We start from the raw sequence: 19,574 nt of genomic DNA on the forward strand, positions 1-19,574 counted from the left end.
GAAAACATGCATCATGTCATGTGCAAGATGTCTTTAAAATAATATCATATAATACTTAAACATAATCTCAACATGGGGGGCCCGACTATGTACCACATATCATAAATGCGCGCAATCCCTAGGACGGGGTAGCTAGCCCCGAACCTACTAGGGAACTAGGCCCGTTTCATAGACCATCGACCTAGGGGCATTTAGGAGCCCATCCCTGGTACAAGCCATACAAAGTAAAATAGCATATCATGGTTCATGTCATAACATAGCATATCATATCTTGTCATATCATGAAGAGTGCTCTTAGTCCCAACAAGAAGGGAAGCAACTCTTAGGCCTTTACTTGTCATATCATAAAGAGTGCTCTTAGTCCCAACTAATAGGGAAGCAACTCTTAGGCCTTTGCTTGTCATATCATAAAGCATGTATACTTGAGCATATAGCACATCATAAGAGACATTATCATGCATGGTTCATAAGCATACATAAATGAGCATATTACTTGTCATAAAGCATGCATACTTGAGCATATAGCACATCATAAGAGACATTAACATGCATGGTTCATAAGCATACATAAATGAGCATATAACATATCATAGGGAAACATAATCATGCATGGAATCATTAACTAACATCTCTTAATTCATATCATAGCATGTGAGGCACATAATGAATCATAATTGGATCTCAATCACCAAATTCCATAAGGAGGCCAAAACATGCTAGCCTAGGGTACAAGCAACATAAAAGCATATGAACCCTAAATCAATTTCATAACATTTATCATAAAGAACATCATGAGCATATTTAGTTAGGTTCTAAGCTTCCTAGGTCTTTTAATCTAGTTATGGCCAAAACTTATAAAGCATGAACCTAGGTTACAAGTGGCATAAAAGCATATGAACCCTAAACCAATTTCATATCATATACTATAAGTAACATCATGAGCATGTTTTGTTTAGGTTCTAAGCTTCCTAGGTATTTCAATCTTGTTGTGGCAGAATATTAAGGAGCATAAAACTAAGTTCTAAACAACATACAAGCATAAGAATATCATGTTAACATCATATCTTATCATAAGGAAAGTCATGAGCATGTTAAATCAAATTTTAAGCTTTCCTAGGCCCTTAATCCCATCATGGCCGAAAGTTCAAGGAGCATGAAACTAAGCTCTAAACAACATACAAGCATAAGAATATCATGTTAACTTCATATCTTATCCTAAGAAAGTCATGAGCATGTTAAATCAAATTTTTAGCTTTCCTAGGCCTTTAATCTCATCATGGTCGAAAGTTCAAGGATCATGAAACTAAACTCTAAACAACATACAAGCATAAGAATATCATGTTAATTTCATATCATATCATAAGGAAAGTCATAAGCATATTAAATCAAATTTTGAGCTTTCCTAGGCCTTTAATCCCATCATGGCCGAAAGTTCAAGGAGCATGAAATTAAGCTCTAAACAACATACAAGCATAAGAATATCATGTTAACTTCATATCATATCATAAGGAAAGTCATAAGCATGTTAAATCAAATTTTAAGCTTTCCTAGGTCTTTATTCCATCATGGCCGAAAGTTCAAGGAGCATGAAATTAAGCTCTAAACAACATACAAGCATAAGAATATCATGTTAACTTCATATCTTATCCTAAGAAAGTCATGAGCATGTTAAATCAAATTTTTAGCTTTCCTAGGCCTTTAATCTCATCATGGCCGAAAGTTCAAGGAGCATGAAACTAAACTCTAAACAACATACAAGCATAAGAATATCATGTTAATTTCATATCATATCATAAGGAAAGTCATAAGCATGTTAAATCAAATTTTGAGCTTTCCTAGGTCTTTAATTCCATCATGGCCGAAAGTTCAAGGAGCATGAAACTAAACTCTAAACAACATACAAGCATAAGAATATCATGTTAGTTTCATATCATATCATAAGGAAAGTCATAAGCATGTTAAATCAAATTTTGAGCTTTCCTAGGCCTTTAATCCCATCATGGCCGAAAGTTCAAGGAGTAACCCTAGGTTTTTAAGCAATCTAACCTCATGGAAAAACACGTGAACTACTTGTACCACAGGTGAGGGGATACTTACAAATTTCTTGCTTAGTTTTTTTTCTTAAAATAAGGTACTCTTGTGAAGAAGAAGAAGAAGCTTCTCTTCCTAGTTCTCCCTTTTCTTCTCTTGCTTGTAAGGAGTAGATTTTGAGGACTCCTTCTTGTGAATTAGTTTTCTTAGCAAGAAAACCTTAGCTTGGATTTTGGAAATGAGAGAGGGAGAGGTTTAGGTCTCGGTGGAGGAGGAAGAAGGAGAAGGAAGGAGGACGAAGAAGAAGGAGGAAGAAGTAGCCAAACTTTCTCTCCTTTCTCTTCTCATTCCTATTTATTCTCAATGAGGATGAAACATGTCCCAATTCATCCCCTTGACTCCTCTACTCTCTCACCCTCTTCATTCCCACAAAAATAGAGAGAAGAAAGAAGAAAGGCAACTTGTCTTTTGCTTGCTTCTTCTCTTAACCAAGGGGAAGAGGAGGAAAGCTACTTGATTTTCTCTTGTTCCCTTACTTAATCATACTCTTACTTTTAACTACAATTTCATTCTTTTCTATTCATATATCATTCATGACTCTAGTGGTTATCATACATCAATTTAGCTTTATCTATTGTGAGAGGTTCAAGGTTCAAACCTTAACTCCTCTCTCTTTTTTTTTTTTTTTGGTTCTATTTCCATTTCCCTTTTATTCTAAAATAGAATACCCATATATATAGCTCAAATATTTCGTGGGTGTTACAATGTTATTTCCAGCTATTAACATATCATCAACGTATAATGATAAGATGATCAATTTTTCTTTCTCATTTTTTTAGGTAAACACAATGGTCCATCCTCATTGATCATTTCAAAACTATAAGATATAATAACTTCATTAAATCTTATGTTTCATTGTCTTAAATACTTACTTTAGCCCATATATAGACTTTTTAAGTCTACATACTTTATTCTCTTCACCTTCAACAATATAACCTTTTAGTTGTGCCATATAGATTTCCTCGTCAAGATTACCATTAAGAAAAGATGTTTTTACATCCATTTAATATAATTCTAGGTCATAATGTGCTATTATATCTAAGATGGCATGTATTGACACAAATTTCACAATAGAGTAAAATGTCTCTTCAAAATCAATATCCTCTATTTGAGTCAATCTTTGTATCGATTAATTGATCTATCTGCTTTCCTCTTAATTTTGAGAATCCACTTATTTCTAATAACCCTTCATCCAGGAGAAAAATCGAATAAATCTCAAACTTGATTCTTTCTTATAAACTTCATTTTCTCATCCATTGTAATTTTTTATTTTTCTCTAATAGAGCATCTCAATGCTTCCTCAACCATTCGAAGTTCATCATTGTCAATAAAAGAATGATTAATGCCTCATTCTCAATATTAAACCTTATTTGAGAAATAATCTTACGACCACTTCTTCATAAGTCGAGCTGTTGAGAAATTATCTTATTAAATGATAAATCACTCCCACTAGGTTGACTGGGTTTAAGAATATCTCGTGTCACCTAATTTATTGATAAAGAAACATTATCCTCTTTCTCTATTACAAATAAAGGAATTGTCTTATCTATTAGTGCAGGGAGTACCATAGTTGAACCTATATTTTAATGTTGTCAAAGGTTCAAGTTAAGTCTTTTTGTGATATGATGAACTAACTAAATATGCAGGATGTTTACTCAACCGGAAAAGCCCTAGTTACAACTAGGTAGGAAAGTCTTGGCAGATCGTGGAAGTCAGGAAAGAAGTCCAGGTGGGTCGATGACCTAACACCTGGGAGTTGGACTCGATAGGTTTAAAGTACCTGATATCAAGGGGAAGCCCTAACAAGCTGATCTGATGCTGAGCTGAAGTCCAAACATGTCTAGAGGACCCAATATTTTGTAGGTAAGTTGAGGTAAGCAACTGAAGTGAAGCGACGATGAGGTCGTGTCCTTGGAAGGGATAAACCCTACGTTGCTGGTCCAATTGAAGAAATTGGGAGGTTTTAAAGTTGAGATTAAAACAGGTCTTACTGTCTTTTCTTACTCATGCAGTATTATACTACTATGCTAATTTTGTATTATAGGGATACTTTTTATACTTTAAACTAACTCTGTTTTGCATAATTTAAAGGGATCAATCGAGCAAATAGGAGGTTTAGTCAACCAAACCTAGCTGATGTGCCAGGGTTCAAATTGTGCAGAATAAACTTGTAAGTCAGCCAGATCGGTCAAATGAACCTAAATATCAGTCAATCAAACCCATTTTAGAAACACAATTGGAAGATTGAATCACAGCAAATAAAGAAATCAACTGGTTAGGTCGACCGACTAAACGATCAGCCAATCGAAAATAAATGCATTAATGACATGAAGATTGGATCTCGACAAAGAAGGAAGGTTGCATGATTGGTCGACCGATAGGATCAGTCAACCAAAGGCTTTTCCGGTCAACCAAACATAGCTTATAAAAAGACCTCGAGATCTGAGCTGACGAATAACATCTTTTGAGTAACCTTCTGATCTACTACCCTTCTATCTGTACTACTACTCTATCCTTCAACTTTGTACTCAATCTATAATGCCAAAGAATTTTAACAAATCTTCATCTTATATCTTCATTATTAGTATATTTATTTTCATCTTACATAATTCTTTGTAAACATCTTTATATGAATTTTAGTAAATTACCCAACGGTGCGATCAAGGATTGCAGATCTAGGAGTCGATACAGGCTCTGAACCAAGTAACCAACTGTGTCTCTATGTGTATTATTTTTAATTCTGCTGCTATACTTTGATTTTATCTTAATACGAAAAAGAAAAGATTTGTAACAAGCGATATTAACCCCCCTCCCCCCCCCTCTATCGCTATTCTGATCCTTCATTATTAACTTCACCTCTTGTTGGGAATTCAATTTCGAGAAAAGTAGCATCTCTTGACTCTATTTCAGAGATGGTTCTATCTTGCTAGTCAACAATAAAAATATAACTCTTAGAAGTATCAGAATACCTTATAAAGATACATTTCTTACCCCTGGATCCTAATTTTCTATATTTATGAGTTTTTTCATGAACATAGGTAGCTAACCCCCAAGGTCTCAGATTACTCAAATTTAGTTTTCTGCCAATCCAACGTTCATATGTAGTAGATGGAATAGATTTAGAAAACACTCGGTTAAGTATATAGGTTGCAACTAATAACACATCTCGCCGATAGGAAATTGGCAAATTAGCTTGAGCCATCATAGACTAACCATATCTAGAAAAGTTTGATTTTTTCTTTCAGCAATCCCATTTTTCTATGGAGTTCCAAGGATAGTTAGTTGTCTAATAATCACTTTATCATTACACATTGTCTTGAACTAATCAGACAAATATTCATCCCCATGGTCAATGCATAGGGTTTTAACCTTACATTATAATTGATTCTCAACTTCATTCAAATAACGTTTGAAGCAATCTAATGCTTCAAATTTATGAGAAATCAAAATACACATGATCAAAATGTGTAAAGTCATCAATAAATATAATGAAATAGCAACCTCCATGTCTAGCCTTCACATTCATCGGACCACAAATATCTGAATTAATTAATTGCAATTGTGATTAGGCTCTAATAGCCTTTCCAACTGTTTCCTAGTTACTTTTCCAGTAAGATAATACTCACATATTGATAAGTCAACCTTAGCATGAGTGACTAATAGATCCTCTTTAGCTAATATATTCATTCATTCTTGTACAATATGTCCTAGTCTAGCAACCAAATTTTATCATTAATATCAACATCACTAGTAAGAGCAATATTTAAAAAACAACCATTAATTTTATAATTAATATCCGATTTTATATCAAGAACCATGAAACTATTTGTTACAAAACCACACCCAATTAATACAGAGTTAATTCAAAGTTCAATACATTGTGTAAAAACATTTATACAATAACCCAAATCAAGAAGACTTGTCATAGAAATTAGATTCCACCGAATCTCAAGAGCATAAAGAACATCATGTAGAAACAAGGTACCTCCACCACTTAGGTTGAGTTTGCAAATGCAAACTCCTTTGACTTTAATCCTTGCATTATTTTCCATATATATCCATTTGTTGTCAATTGGTACCTAACGGTACTCCACATATATAGCTCGATCATGAGCTATATAGTTTGTTACTCCTGAATCTATAATCCACAAAAGATAAGAATCGGCTAATAACACTGAACTAGCAACATAATACTCATGAAAATAAGTTAAATATGAATCTGCCTTTTTTTAGCTTAGTACAATCCAAAGCAAAGTGACCCTTCTTACCACAGTTATAGCAAGTCAGCTTGCTTTTAGGCTTCTTTCCTTTCTTTTTAATTGGGCCTTGCCCAGTAGCAGCACTACCTTCTTTTCCCTTTCCTTTTTCTTTCTTAAATCATCTTTTCTTATTCTTAGATCTAGAACATTTAGCTACGGATTTTGTTCTCTCTACCTCTAATTCAACATGGCTAGAGGCATCAATAAAAGTCTTGATATTTTCACTATGAGTTAGATTATGTTTCATTATTTTTCAAGAATCGGGAAGGGCACGGATAACTACCTAAACCTATTGTTCATCAGTCAACTCATGATTTGTAACGCCCGCCCTTCCAGGTAGAACTAAGGCCACCCCGGAGGGACGGACGTCACTGAAACATAGACATCAATTATACTAATGCATATGGATTCATGGCAGCGGAAGACTTATTTAAATTTATTTATTTTTCATATGCATTTAGTTTACTTATCATGGCATGTGAATCAAAGCATACTGAACATTATCATCATATCATCATTATTCTAACATGAGTAAAATATCATAAGTGTATGAAATACTAGCTGAAATCATCAGCATAAGCATAGGTCCAACATTGTTCACATGCATAACTTAGATAATTCAAAGAAACTTAAATAGATCTATCCACCAGCACTTCCACACACATCTTCCTTGCCTTTCCTGCTCTGCTCCCCTTAAGCAATCCATTCCTTGCCTTTATCTGCAGTACAAGGAAAACGTGTAGCTATAAGCCAAAGGCTTAGTGAGATCCTTGCCTACCCATAAATCCGAAGAAACACATAACATAACATAACATGTAGAAAACATAGCATAGCATAACATAGCATGGAGAGTCATAACATAGAACATATCTTATCATGTAAAAACCATAACAACTCATAGCGTCACATGAGGGAAAGCAGAACATAATATATCATATCACATAAGGAGCATAACATATCAAAGTCTATCATGTGAAGGTATATCATGATTCATATCACATTCTTTAAGCACATATCATGAAGCCTATCATATCATGTAAACATGTATCATAACTCATACCTGTTCATAAGGGTGCATAAACATAATTTCATAAATATGTGCATGTAGATGCAGTATGTATATTTTTAAAACATGTATCATGGAATGCACATATGCATCATGCTTCTTTCAAAACATATAGTATACATACTTGAATATCATATCATCATCATCATGAGAAGGGCCCTGGCTTGTACCACATGTAAACATAAATGCGCGCAATCCCTAGGACAGGGTAGCTAGCCCCGAACCTACTAGGGATCTAGGTCCGTTCATAGTCCGTCGACCTAGGGGCGTACTGAGGAGCCCATCCCTTAACGAGGTCCGTTCATAGTCCGTCGACCCCGGGGCGCTTATGGAGCCCACCCTTGGTACAAGCCATAGAAAGTAAAATATCATGCATATCATATCTCATCATATCATACATGTCATAATTCTTGTCATATCATTAAGAGAGCTCTTGATCCCAACTTAAGGGAAGCATCTCTTTACCATAGCATGAAGAGTGCTCTTGATCCCAACTTAAGGGTGTTGGGCTCTTCGGGGCGCGAAAATCGCTTTTCCGCGTCGCGGAAACCCCGAAGGACCCAAAGCCGTAGATCCGTGCAAAGATTCGTATACAAAATTCGAAAAACTATTTCTTGTACGAGTTCAAAAACCGATCTACTACTTAGATCTACGAGAAAATGTGTTTACCCTTGTAGCGTGCCTTTCGCAATCCCGCAAGGTCCAAAATCGTCGGATCTCAAGATTGTCAACGTAGACAATCCTCTCTCGGTATCCACACGAACAAGGAGGGTTCTCTAACTCTCAAGGATGGAAGAGAGAGCACCACAAGTGTGCTAGCACTCTCTAGATGCTCTCGGATGGGATTGGAAAGAAGAGAAAAGAAAAGAAAACAAGAAGAATCTCACCACTCCTCTAGTAGTCTTCTCCTTTGTGACCTTCACACTCTCTTATTGTCTTGGACTTAACTCACACCTCTCCTCCCAATGAAGTGCACGGCAACAATCAGCCATAGAGAGAGGAAGCAAGAAGGAAGATGATACAATAAAACCACATCAATACACACAAATGAAAAAACTCCACACCATTAAGTGTGGCCGGCCACATAACTCCTCTCATTAATGTGGCCGGCCACATTAAAGAAAGGAGAGTGTAACCTCCAATGAGGTGGCACACCTCATGAGGTGGAGGTGATGTGGCAACTATGTGTCATGCCATGTAGGATGAGTCAACCTACATGATGTGGCAATGCATCAAGTCAAACTTGATGTTTCAACTTCCAATTTGGTCAAGTCAAACTTGACCCAATCTCTTCCTTGTTGAGTTAAATCCAAGCTTTGATTCAAGTCAATTTTAATTTAATGAATCTCAATTCATTAATATAAATTGACTCAATGAATCAAATATAAATTAGACTCATTCAACAATTGAATCTAATTGAGTCTAACTCAATAAGTCTAATTCGAATCCAATCTTTGGTTCATCATATGAACCTAATCCTATTGGTTCATCATATGAACCTAATCTCCATCCACATGTTCTTTGTGTGTGACCCAATAGGTTCTTGTAACGTTGGCAATGTTTCTAAACTCTTTTAGAAACATAAGCAATGAGCGGCATCTAGCAATACATCATTGCTACCCAAGTTACAAGAAATGTTGAGATCCAACATCACCTTGTGACTACTAATTGTGACTCCTCACAATATGTGACATTGTCCTTCTATCCTAGACATCTAGATTGATCAATGTGAGGCATAGACCGTGTCATCCTCTAATCAATCTAAATCTTGAACTCCAAGTAGACGCACTCGATCAAATGAGCTCAACATCTAATGTTGACTCATTTGGGCATGGCCATGCACTTAGTGGTCTCACTCTATCAAGAATAGCGATGTCGCTCCCGTCATATGGGAGGGATAGATCTCATCTACATCACTCACATCCCTCTGCATAATTCGTTATATACCCAGTAATCGCCTTTATAGTCCACCTAGTTACGGGTGACGTTTGACGAAACCAAAGTACATAACTCCTTATGTAGGGATCCATGGTGACTTCAGGTCTAAGGACTAATAGTCATACTAATAGCCACATGAGAAATTATATGACACTCATATAACGATCCATGATACTTTCTCATGGCGGGTCATTCAGTATACATTCTCCAATATATACCCATGTGTCAACTTGATATCTCCATATCCATGACTTGTGAGATCAAGTCATCGAGTTGACCTACATGCTAGTCTTATTGCATTAACATCGTCCCTGAATGTTAATACTCGACTAGGAATGATTAAGAGTAGTGTTTCCTATATCATCTCACTATCGATTCAACCAATCGATTGATATAGGTAAGAACGCTCTACTCAAGGACGTTACTATACTTAGTTTATTTGGCACTAAAACAAATAAGCATAATAACCAAACTATTGCCTTTATTAATATAAGAATATGATATACATGAGTCCATACAATCATCAAATGATTGGCTCTAGGGCTCTAACTAACAATCTCCCACTAGCACTAGTGCCAATCAGTATAGCCTCTAAGGCCTAAAGACCTAGTGTGACCGTCATGCTTCCTCTGTGCCAAAGCCTTGGTCAAGGGATCTGCGATGTTAGCCTCTGTAAGTACTCTGCAAATCTTCACATCTCCTCTATCGATAATCTCTCGAATGAGATGGAAACGTTGTAGAACTGCTGTGAACTCTGCCAGCTCATAGCACTACCATTCAAGCAAAACACGAACCTCGACTGCGATTTAATCATCCTGGTCGGTCTGGAAGCTAGTATCACTGTAACTCTTTACAGCTAGCTCATCATCGCCTCCATATATCAAGAAATATTCTTTAGTCCTTCTCAAGTACTTAAGAATATTCTTGACCGCTATCCAGTGACTTTCACCTGGATCTGACTGGTATCTGCTCGTCATGCTCATAGCATACGAGACATCAGGTCGAGTACATAACATGGCATACATGATAGATCCTATGGCTGTGGAACTACAAAAACCCTCAGGTTGTGTCATGTACACATCCTCGAGTATGTTTCCATTCAGAAACGTGGTTTTTGATATCCATCCGCCATATCTTGGAATCTGGTCTCATCACAGCTTCCTGATAGGTGTTAGGCTCATCCTCTATGAGCACAACGTCATCATGGTCAGACACGAGAAATGAATATCTCTCAGGCTGACGATGTACCCTATCAGACCTGCGAAGAGGTATGTCTACTTGAACTGGTTGTTGTTCCTCAACTCCTTGTGGAACAACATCATCCACAACACTTTGTGGTTCCAGTTCAACTTCCATCGAGGCATCAGTGCTATTGTTCGCATCTTGAACTTCTTCAAGATCGAACGCGCTCCCACTAGTCTTTCTATAAACAAAGTCCCTTTATAGAAAGACCCCAGTCTTTGCCACAACTACTTTGTGCTGACTGGGAATATAGAAGTAATATCCCTTAGTTTCCTTGGGATATCCGATGAAATAGCACTTGTCAGATTTGGGTCCTAATTTGTCTGAGACTTGACGTCGTACGTAAGCCTCACAGCCCCAAATCCTCATGAAAGACACCTGGGCATCTCTCCCAGTCCATATCCTATATGGTGTCTTTATCACGGCCTTGGATGGAACTCGGTTGAGAATGAAAGCTGCCGTGTCTAGAGCATAACCCCAGAGATATGTTGGAAGATCTATGTGACTCATCATAGATCGTACCATATCTAATAGGGTGCAATTCCTCCTTTCGGATACACCATTCCACTGTGGTGTTCCAGGAGGAGTGAGTTGGGATAGGATCCCACACTCAGCTAGATAGTCACGAAACTCATGGCTTAAGTATTCACCACCTCAATCTGATCGAAGTATTTTAATACTCTTGCCAAGCTGGTTCTGTACTTCATTCTTGAATTCCTTGAACTTTTCAAAGGATTCAGATTTATGTGTCATCAGGTACACATAACCGTATCTACTGAAGTCATCAGTAAATGAGATGAAGTATTTATAACCGCCTCTAGCAGCGACATTGAAAGGGCCACATACATCACTATGTATGAGACCTAACAAATCAGTTATTCTCTCGCTATGCCCACTAAAGGGGTCTTGGTCATCTTGCCTCGTAGGCATGACTCGCATATCTCATATGATTCTAAATCAAATGAGTCCAGCATACCATTCTTATGGAGCTGGGATAAGCGCTTGTCATTTATATGACCTAAGCGACAGTGCCAGAGGTATGTTTGGTTCATGTCATTTGACTTGAACCAATTGGTACTAATGTTATAGATAGGGCTCTCAAGGTCTAGAATATAGAGTCCGTTTATTAGTGGTGCACTACAATAGAACATATCTTTCAAATAAACAGAACAACATTTGTCTTTTATTATAAAAGAGTATCCTTTCTTGTCTAAACAAGAAACTGAAACTATGTTCTTAGTAAAAGCAGCACATAACAACAATCGACTAACTCTAGTACAAGCCCAGAGGGCAGAGATAGAAAGTAAATCCCTACAGCAACAGCAGCAACCCGTGCTCCATTGCCTCTCGTAGGTCCACCTCGCCCTTTGTCATTTCTCGCGCCTGCACATCAATACAAATGTGAGAAGCACATCCAGTATCTAATACCCAAGATGTAGAAATAGATAGATTGACTTCTATAACATATATACCTGAAGTGGAAGTCTCACTTCGCTTCTTCTTAAGATCCTCCAAGTATACCTTGCAGTTCCTCTTCCAGTGCCCGGTCTGACCGCAGTGGAAGCAGGTAGCATCCTTGGCGACCCCTCCTTGCCTTTGCCCTTGGTTTGGGACTTTCCCTTACCTTTGGGCTTGCCCTTGCCCTTGTGTTTCTGAACCATCAGAATGGGCTTAACCTTCTTAAGGTTAATCTCAGCAGTTCGTAACATACTAAGTAGCTCGGGCAGTGGCTTGTCAATCTCGTTCATGTTATAGTTGAGAACGAATTGACTATAGCTATCCGGCAAGGACTGCAAGATCAAGTCAGTGGCCAGCTCTTGGCCAAGTGGGAACCCCAGTCTTTGTAGGTTCTCTATGTACCCAATCATCTTGAGTACATAAGGACCTACAGGAGCCCCGTCTGACATCTTGCACTGAAACAGTGCCTTCGAGATCTCAAATCTCTCATGCCTCGCTTGTCCCTGATATAGTTGGCGAAGATGCTCAACCATATCGTAAGCGCCCATCAACTCATGTTGCTTCTGAAGCTCTGAGTTCATGGTTGCGAGCATTAGACAGGACACATCTAATGCGTCATCTTGATGCTTCTTATAAGCATCTTTGTCGGCTCGCGGGGCATTGGCAGGAGGAGCCTCAGGAATGGGCTGCTCCAGAACGTACAGCTTACGCTCCTGGGTGAGAACTATTCTCAAGTTCCTGTACCAGTCCAGGAAATTTACTCCGTTGAGCTTGTCCTTCTCAAGGACAGATCGCAGGGAGAAAGTGTTCGTATTTGACGTCATGGTTATCTACAACAGAAAAATTTGCATAAATAAATATCATATTCTTTTAAAATTATTTAATTAGGCCTTTAATTAAATGATGCTCCCACTGAATTCTATAATTCTTGTGGGACAAGATCCACATCATACTAACCCTTGAGTTAGCTTTGGCTAATACGCCCAATGCTTAGTATGATCGGTAGGTAACGATTACCAATTACATCTCTATGCAACTCTTGTTTATAGAATCAATATCCGCATTTATATTAAAACTCGAGTTAGCTTTGGCTAATACACCCGAGAGATAATATAGATGTGATTTTGACCTATCTTTTCCAACCGTTGGAATAATGCCTATAGTTGACTCGATCCAACCGAGTAACTAGGAATACTCAATCTAATTGAGTTCGTATTCACCCATGCGTTGATAGGTGGGACCAAGATTGTCCCTCCGTACCCTACCAAGATAATATGTATTGCTCTGCTTTGGCAGATTCAACAATACATGTGATCGAGGTAGTGATAGGTATCACGGCACGGTTAGGCATTTAGAGTTGGTTCGATCTAGATCTAATCTAATCGAGAAGGATGCATCTTGTGCACAACTTAGATCTAATCTAATCGCAAGGGTGCATCATGTGCACGACTTAGATCTAATCTAATCGTTAAGGCACTAATTAATTAATTAACTATTAAACATGCATCAGATACATAATAATTAATTAATTAATCTATTTGTGATTTAGTCATGGCCCTACTACGATCTTCTCAAGCCAATGAGAAGATCGAATGGTCAACCTAGGGTCAACAGCTTCTCCAAGCTCCTCCCTTTGACCACCTTGTGTTGCTCGTGCCCGCCTCGGAACTCCGTCTCGTGTGGACCCTCCACCGCTCCAATTTGTACATTACAATTTGAAACTCGAGTTACATTCGAGTCTAAATCTAATTTACAACAAGAATAAAAGATGAGGCACGACGCACAGGTCGCGAATAATAAAATAAATACAACACGCGAAAACACATCACGGCACGCAGGCCGTATTATGAATTACAACGCAACCAATCATATTGGATTTTGGGCCATGACTATCACAAAATTAATATATAATTCAAAATTATATATTTTCTTATTTTCTGTAATTTTAAAAATAATTTTTTTATAATTTTACAAGTAAAATTTCCCGGCGGTCTCGGTTAGCGGTTTCGGGCGCAATCGCGGAACGGATCCCCTTGCGGGGCCAGGGGCAGCGCCCCTACCCGCGATCTAACCATCGCGAGGGTCCCATTGCGATCCAACAGCGCCTAAACCCGCTGTCCCAAAACGATTTGGGCCGAGACATTACCGTTTCGGAAAAATCTTCCCGACGGGTTCGTTTTTAGCGATTTCGGGTGCGATCGCGGAGCAAATCCCCTTGCGGGGTTAGGGGCAGCGCCCCTACCCACGATCTAACCATCGTGAGTTGCTCCGTTGCGATCTAAAGGCACCCGAGTCTGCTGTCCCAAAAGATTTTGGGTCGAAACGAAGCCGTTTGGGAAAATTCTTCCCGATAGCCGAAGCCTACAAGTGCCGAGACACTTGCGCTTCGCCTATAAGGAAAAATTACCCATAAAAACATAAAAATTGAATTTTTACAGAAAATCACAGAAGTTTTTTGTTTTCCAAAAACCAAAAACTAACTCGTACAAGTCTTTGCACGTGGCTCTGATACCACTGTTGGGCTCTTCGGGCCGCGAAAACCGCTTTTCCGCGTCGCGGAAACCCCGAAGGACCCAAAGCCGTAGATCCGTGCAAAGATTCGTATACAAAATTCGAAAAACTATTTCTTGTACGAGTTCAAAAACCGATCTACTACTTAGATCTACGAGAAAATGTGTTTACCCTTGTAGCGTGCCTTTCGCAATCCCGCAAGGTCCAAAATCGTCGGATCTCAAGATTGTCAACGTAGACAATCCTCTCTCAGTATCCACACGAACAAGGAGGGTTCTCTAACTCTCAAGGATGGAAGAGAGAGCACCACAAGTGTGCTAGCACTCTCTAGATGCTCTCGGATGGGATTGGAAAGAAGAGAAAAGAAAAGAAAACAAGAAGAATCTCACCACTCCTCTAGTAGTCTTCTCCTTTGTAACCTTCACACTCTCTTATTGTCTTGGACTTAACTCACACCTCTCCTCCCAATGAAGTGCACGACAACAATCAGCCATAGAGAGAGGAAGCAAGAAGGAAGATGATACAATAAAACCACATCAATACACACAAATGAAAAACTCCACACCATTAAGTGTGGCCGGCCACATAACTCCTCTCATTAATGTGGCCGGCCACATTAAAGAAAGGAGAGTGTAACCTCCAATGAGGTGGCACACCTCATGAGGTGGAGGTGATGTGGCAACTATGTGTCTTGCCATGTAGGATGAGTCAACCTACATGATGTGGCAATGCATCAAGTCAAACTTGATGTTTCAACTTCCAATTTGGTCAAGTCAAACTTGACCCAATCTCTTCCTTGTTGAGTTAAATTCAAGCTTTGATTCAAGTCAATTTTAATTTAATGAATCTCAATTCATTAATATAAATTGACTCAATGAATCAAATGTAAATTAGACTCATTCAACAATTGAATCTAATTGAGTCTAACTCAATAAGTCTAATTCGAATCCAATCTTTGGTTCATCATATGAACCTAATCCTATTGGTTCATCATATGAACCTAATCTCCATCCACATGTTCTTTGTGTGTGACCCAATAGGTTCTTGTAACGTTGGCAATGTTTCTAAACTCTTTTAGAAACATAAGCAATGAGCGGCATCTAGCAATACATCATTGCTACCCAAGTTACAAGAAATGTTGAGATCCAACATCACCTTGTGACTACTAATTGTGACTCCTCACAATATGTGACATTGTCCTTCTATCCTAGACATCTAGATTGATCAATGTGAGGCATAGACCGTGTCATCCTCTAATCAATCTAAATCTTGAACTCCAAGTAGACGCACTCGATCAAATGAGCTCAACATCTAATGTTGACTCATTTGGGCATGGTCATGCACTTAGTGGTCTCACTCTATCAAGAATAGCGATGTCTCTCCCGTCATATAGGAGGGATAGATCCCATCTACATCACTCACATCCCTCTGCATAATTCGTTATATACCCAGTAATCGCCTTTATAGTCCACCCAGTTACGGGTGATGTTTGACGAAACCAAAGTACATAACTCCTTATGTAGGGATCCATGGTGACTTCAGGTCTAAGGACTAATAGTCATACTAATAGCCACATGAGAAAGTATATGACACGCATATAACGATCCATGATACTTTCTCATGGCGGGTCATTCAGTATACATTCTCCAATATATACCCATGTGTCAACTTGATATCTCTATATCCATGACTTGTGAGATCAAGTCATCGAGTTGACCTACATGCTAGTCGTATTGCATTAACATCGTCCCTGAATGTTAATACTCGACTAGGAATGATTAAGAGTAGTGTTCCCTATATCATCTCACTATCGATTCAACCAATCGATTGATATAGGTAAGAACGCTCTACTCAAGGACGTTACTATACTTAGTTTATTTGGCACTAAAACAAATAAGCATAATAACCAAACTATTGCCTTTATTAATATAAGAATATGATATACATGAGTCCATACAATCATCAAATGATTGGCTCTAGGGCTCTAACTAACAAAGGGAAGCAACTCTTTTCCATAACATGAAGAGTGCTCTTGGTCCCAGCTTAAGGGAAGCAACTCTTTAGGCTTTTCTTCTTACATAAGTCATTCATACATGCATTATGAAACATAACATGTTCTTATCATAACATAAAGCATAACATGTCATTTTCATATCATCAAACATGGCATATCATCTCATGAACTTAACATACATATCATGAACATGGCATATCATATCATGAGTCTAGCATATCATATCATTAACATGGCATATCATGTCATAAGTCTATCATGTCATATCATAAGCATGGCACATCTTATCATAAGACATAGAAATGCAACATATCATAAAGCATGAATGCTTACTTCACTTATATATCAAAGACTACATATCATGAAAATGCCTAAGCATGTTTGGTTAGGTTTAACTCTTTCCTAACCCAATTTATCCATCTTGGCCGAACCATATCAGTAGGTTTCATCCTCATTTCATTCCATATTAAGCATAGAACTTACCCACATAACATGTAAAACTTAATCTAAGCACATACAAGGTAATATACTTCATGAATAAGCATGTTTGAGTTCAAAACTCTAACCTTAACCCATTTATCTCAATTTGGACAAAACATATCAGTAGGGTTCTTATATCATTCGGTTCCATATGAAGCATAAAACTTATCCACATAGCATGTAAACTTGATCTAAGCACATACAAGGTAATATACTTCATGAATAAGCATGTTTGAGTTCAAAACTCTAACCTTAACCCATTTATCTCAATTTGGACAAAACATATCAGTAGGGTTCTTATATCATTTGGTTCCATATGAAGCATAAAACTTATCCACATAGCATGTAAATTTGATCTAAGCACATACAAGGCAATATACTTCATGAATAAGCATGTTTGAGTTCAAAACTCTAACTCTAACCCATTTATTTCAATTTGGCCGAAACATATCAGTAGGATTTCATATCATTCTACTCCATAAGAAGCATAAGTCTTAACATGTAACATGCACATTTAATCTAAGTTCCTATAGAGCATAGTACAAGTACCTACAAGGAACCATACTTCATGAATAAGCCTATTTGAGTTCAAAACTCTAACCCTAACCCTTTTATTTTCATTTGGCCGAAATATATCAGTAGGGTTTCATGCCTTTTTATCCCTTAGGAAGCATAAAACTTAAACATGTAGCATGCACATTTAATCTAAGTACCTATAGAATATTGTACAAGTACTTACAAGGAACCATACTTCATGAATACCCTAACCCTTTTATTTTCATTTGGCCTAATCATATCAGTAGAGTTCCATATCATTTTATTCCATAAGAAGTATAAAACTTGAACTTATAACAAGCCCATTTAATCTAAGTACCTACAAGGTATTGTACTTCATGTTCTAAGCATATTTGAGTTCAAAAACTTAAACCCTAACCCATTTATTCAATTTTGCCAACCATATCAGTAGGGTTTACCACCATTTCATTCCATATGAAGCATAAAGACCTTAGTTATAAACATGTAAAAATTCATACATCACAAAGAGGTACAACTAGTATGGTTTTTAACAAAAATTGTTGACCTAAGGCCTTATAATCAATTTGGCCGAACCATATAGCTAGGTTTCTCTTTTTTTTTTTTTTCTTCACGACATGAAGAATGAAGACTAAACTAACAACATATGAAATTCATATATCATAGAGTAGAAATTTAAATATGTGATCAAAGAAAAACTTATTCTAGATCCTTTCTTCCATCCTTGGCCGAATCATGCAACAAGTTCTAAATTTTTTTTTTTTTTATAACATGAAGCATCTCTTATCACTTGTTAACCCTAAGTAACTACCTATTCTTTATCTTGACCATCTTCTTTCAAGAAAAGTTTTAGAGTTTCGAAAGAGAAAAACATTCTAAAAACTGAAGCTACTTGTACTGCAGTGAGGGGATACTCACATCCTTGCGCTTGTTTTCCTTAGAGATTTAACCTTTTGTTGTGGATCCTTTCTAGAGAGGGGAAGCTTCCTTGCTCCTTGGTCTCGGCAAGAAGAAGAATGGGTGAAGAAGGGGGCACGGTGAAGGAGGAAGGAGTAAGAGAGTGAATGAGAAAAATGCCAACTCATTTTAATTTCTTCCTTTTATTCATCATGAGAGGAGGAAGGAAAAATATATTTTTCTTCCTCCTTTCTTTTACTCTCTTCATCATTAAGAAAAGTCTAGATACATCCCTTCTTGGTGAGTAAGAAAGGAATATTCTAGAGCATCTCTTCATTAGAGAGGGAGAAGACAACTCTCACTTCTCCTTCTAAGAGAAGAGCCTTTTCTTCTTACATTTAATTATGGTTTCCCTCTCTTTCCTTACAATAATTTCTCTTGGTCTAGTGGTTATCTTATTCAGGTATCTAATGAGAGATCTAGAGTTCAAGTCCTAGACCTTATGTATTTTTATTTCTATTTTATTTATTTAAGTGTTTGGCTAGGAGCAAAAATTCAACTAAAGCATATATATTTTTCTTTATTCATGATAGAATATTCTAGAATATTGCTAAGGATCCTATGGATGTTACAGTCTCCCATACCTCATAAAAGTTCATCCTCGAACTTAAAATAGCTCGGGGTACTTCTGTCTCATATCGTCTTCGCGTTCCCAAGTTGCTTCTTCCAAACGTTGATTTTGCCACAGAACCTTTACTAAAGGTATTTCCTTGTTCCTTAGCCTTTTAATATCTCGATCTAATATCTGTATCGGTCGGCTCTCGTAGCTCAGGTCCTCTTGAACTTGAACTGTCTGTGGTTCGATCACTTGATCTGTGCCACCCATGTACTTCTTGAGCATTGAGACATGGAACACATTGTGAATAGCCGACATCTCTGATGGTAACTCTAGTTCATAAGCCACCTTGCCAACTCTCTTCAGAATTTGATATGGTCCTACATATCGAGGACTTAGTTTTCCCTTCTTTCCGAATCTCATCACTCCTTTCATAGGAGCTACTTTGAGAAATATCCAGTGGCCTAC

This window comes from Zingiber officinale, chromosome 4B (genome assembly GCF_018446385.1).
Source record: "Zingiber officinale cultivar Zhangliang chromosome 4B, Zo_v1.1, whole genome shotgun sequence".
Lineage (NCBI taxonomy): Eukaryota > Viridiplantae > Streptophyta > Magnoliopsida > Zingiberales > Zingiberaceae > Zingiber > Zingiber officinale.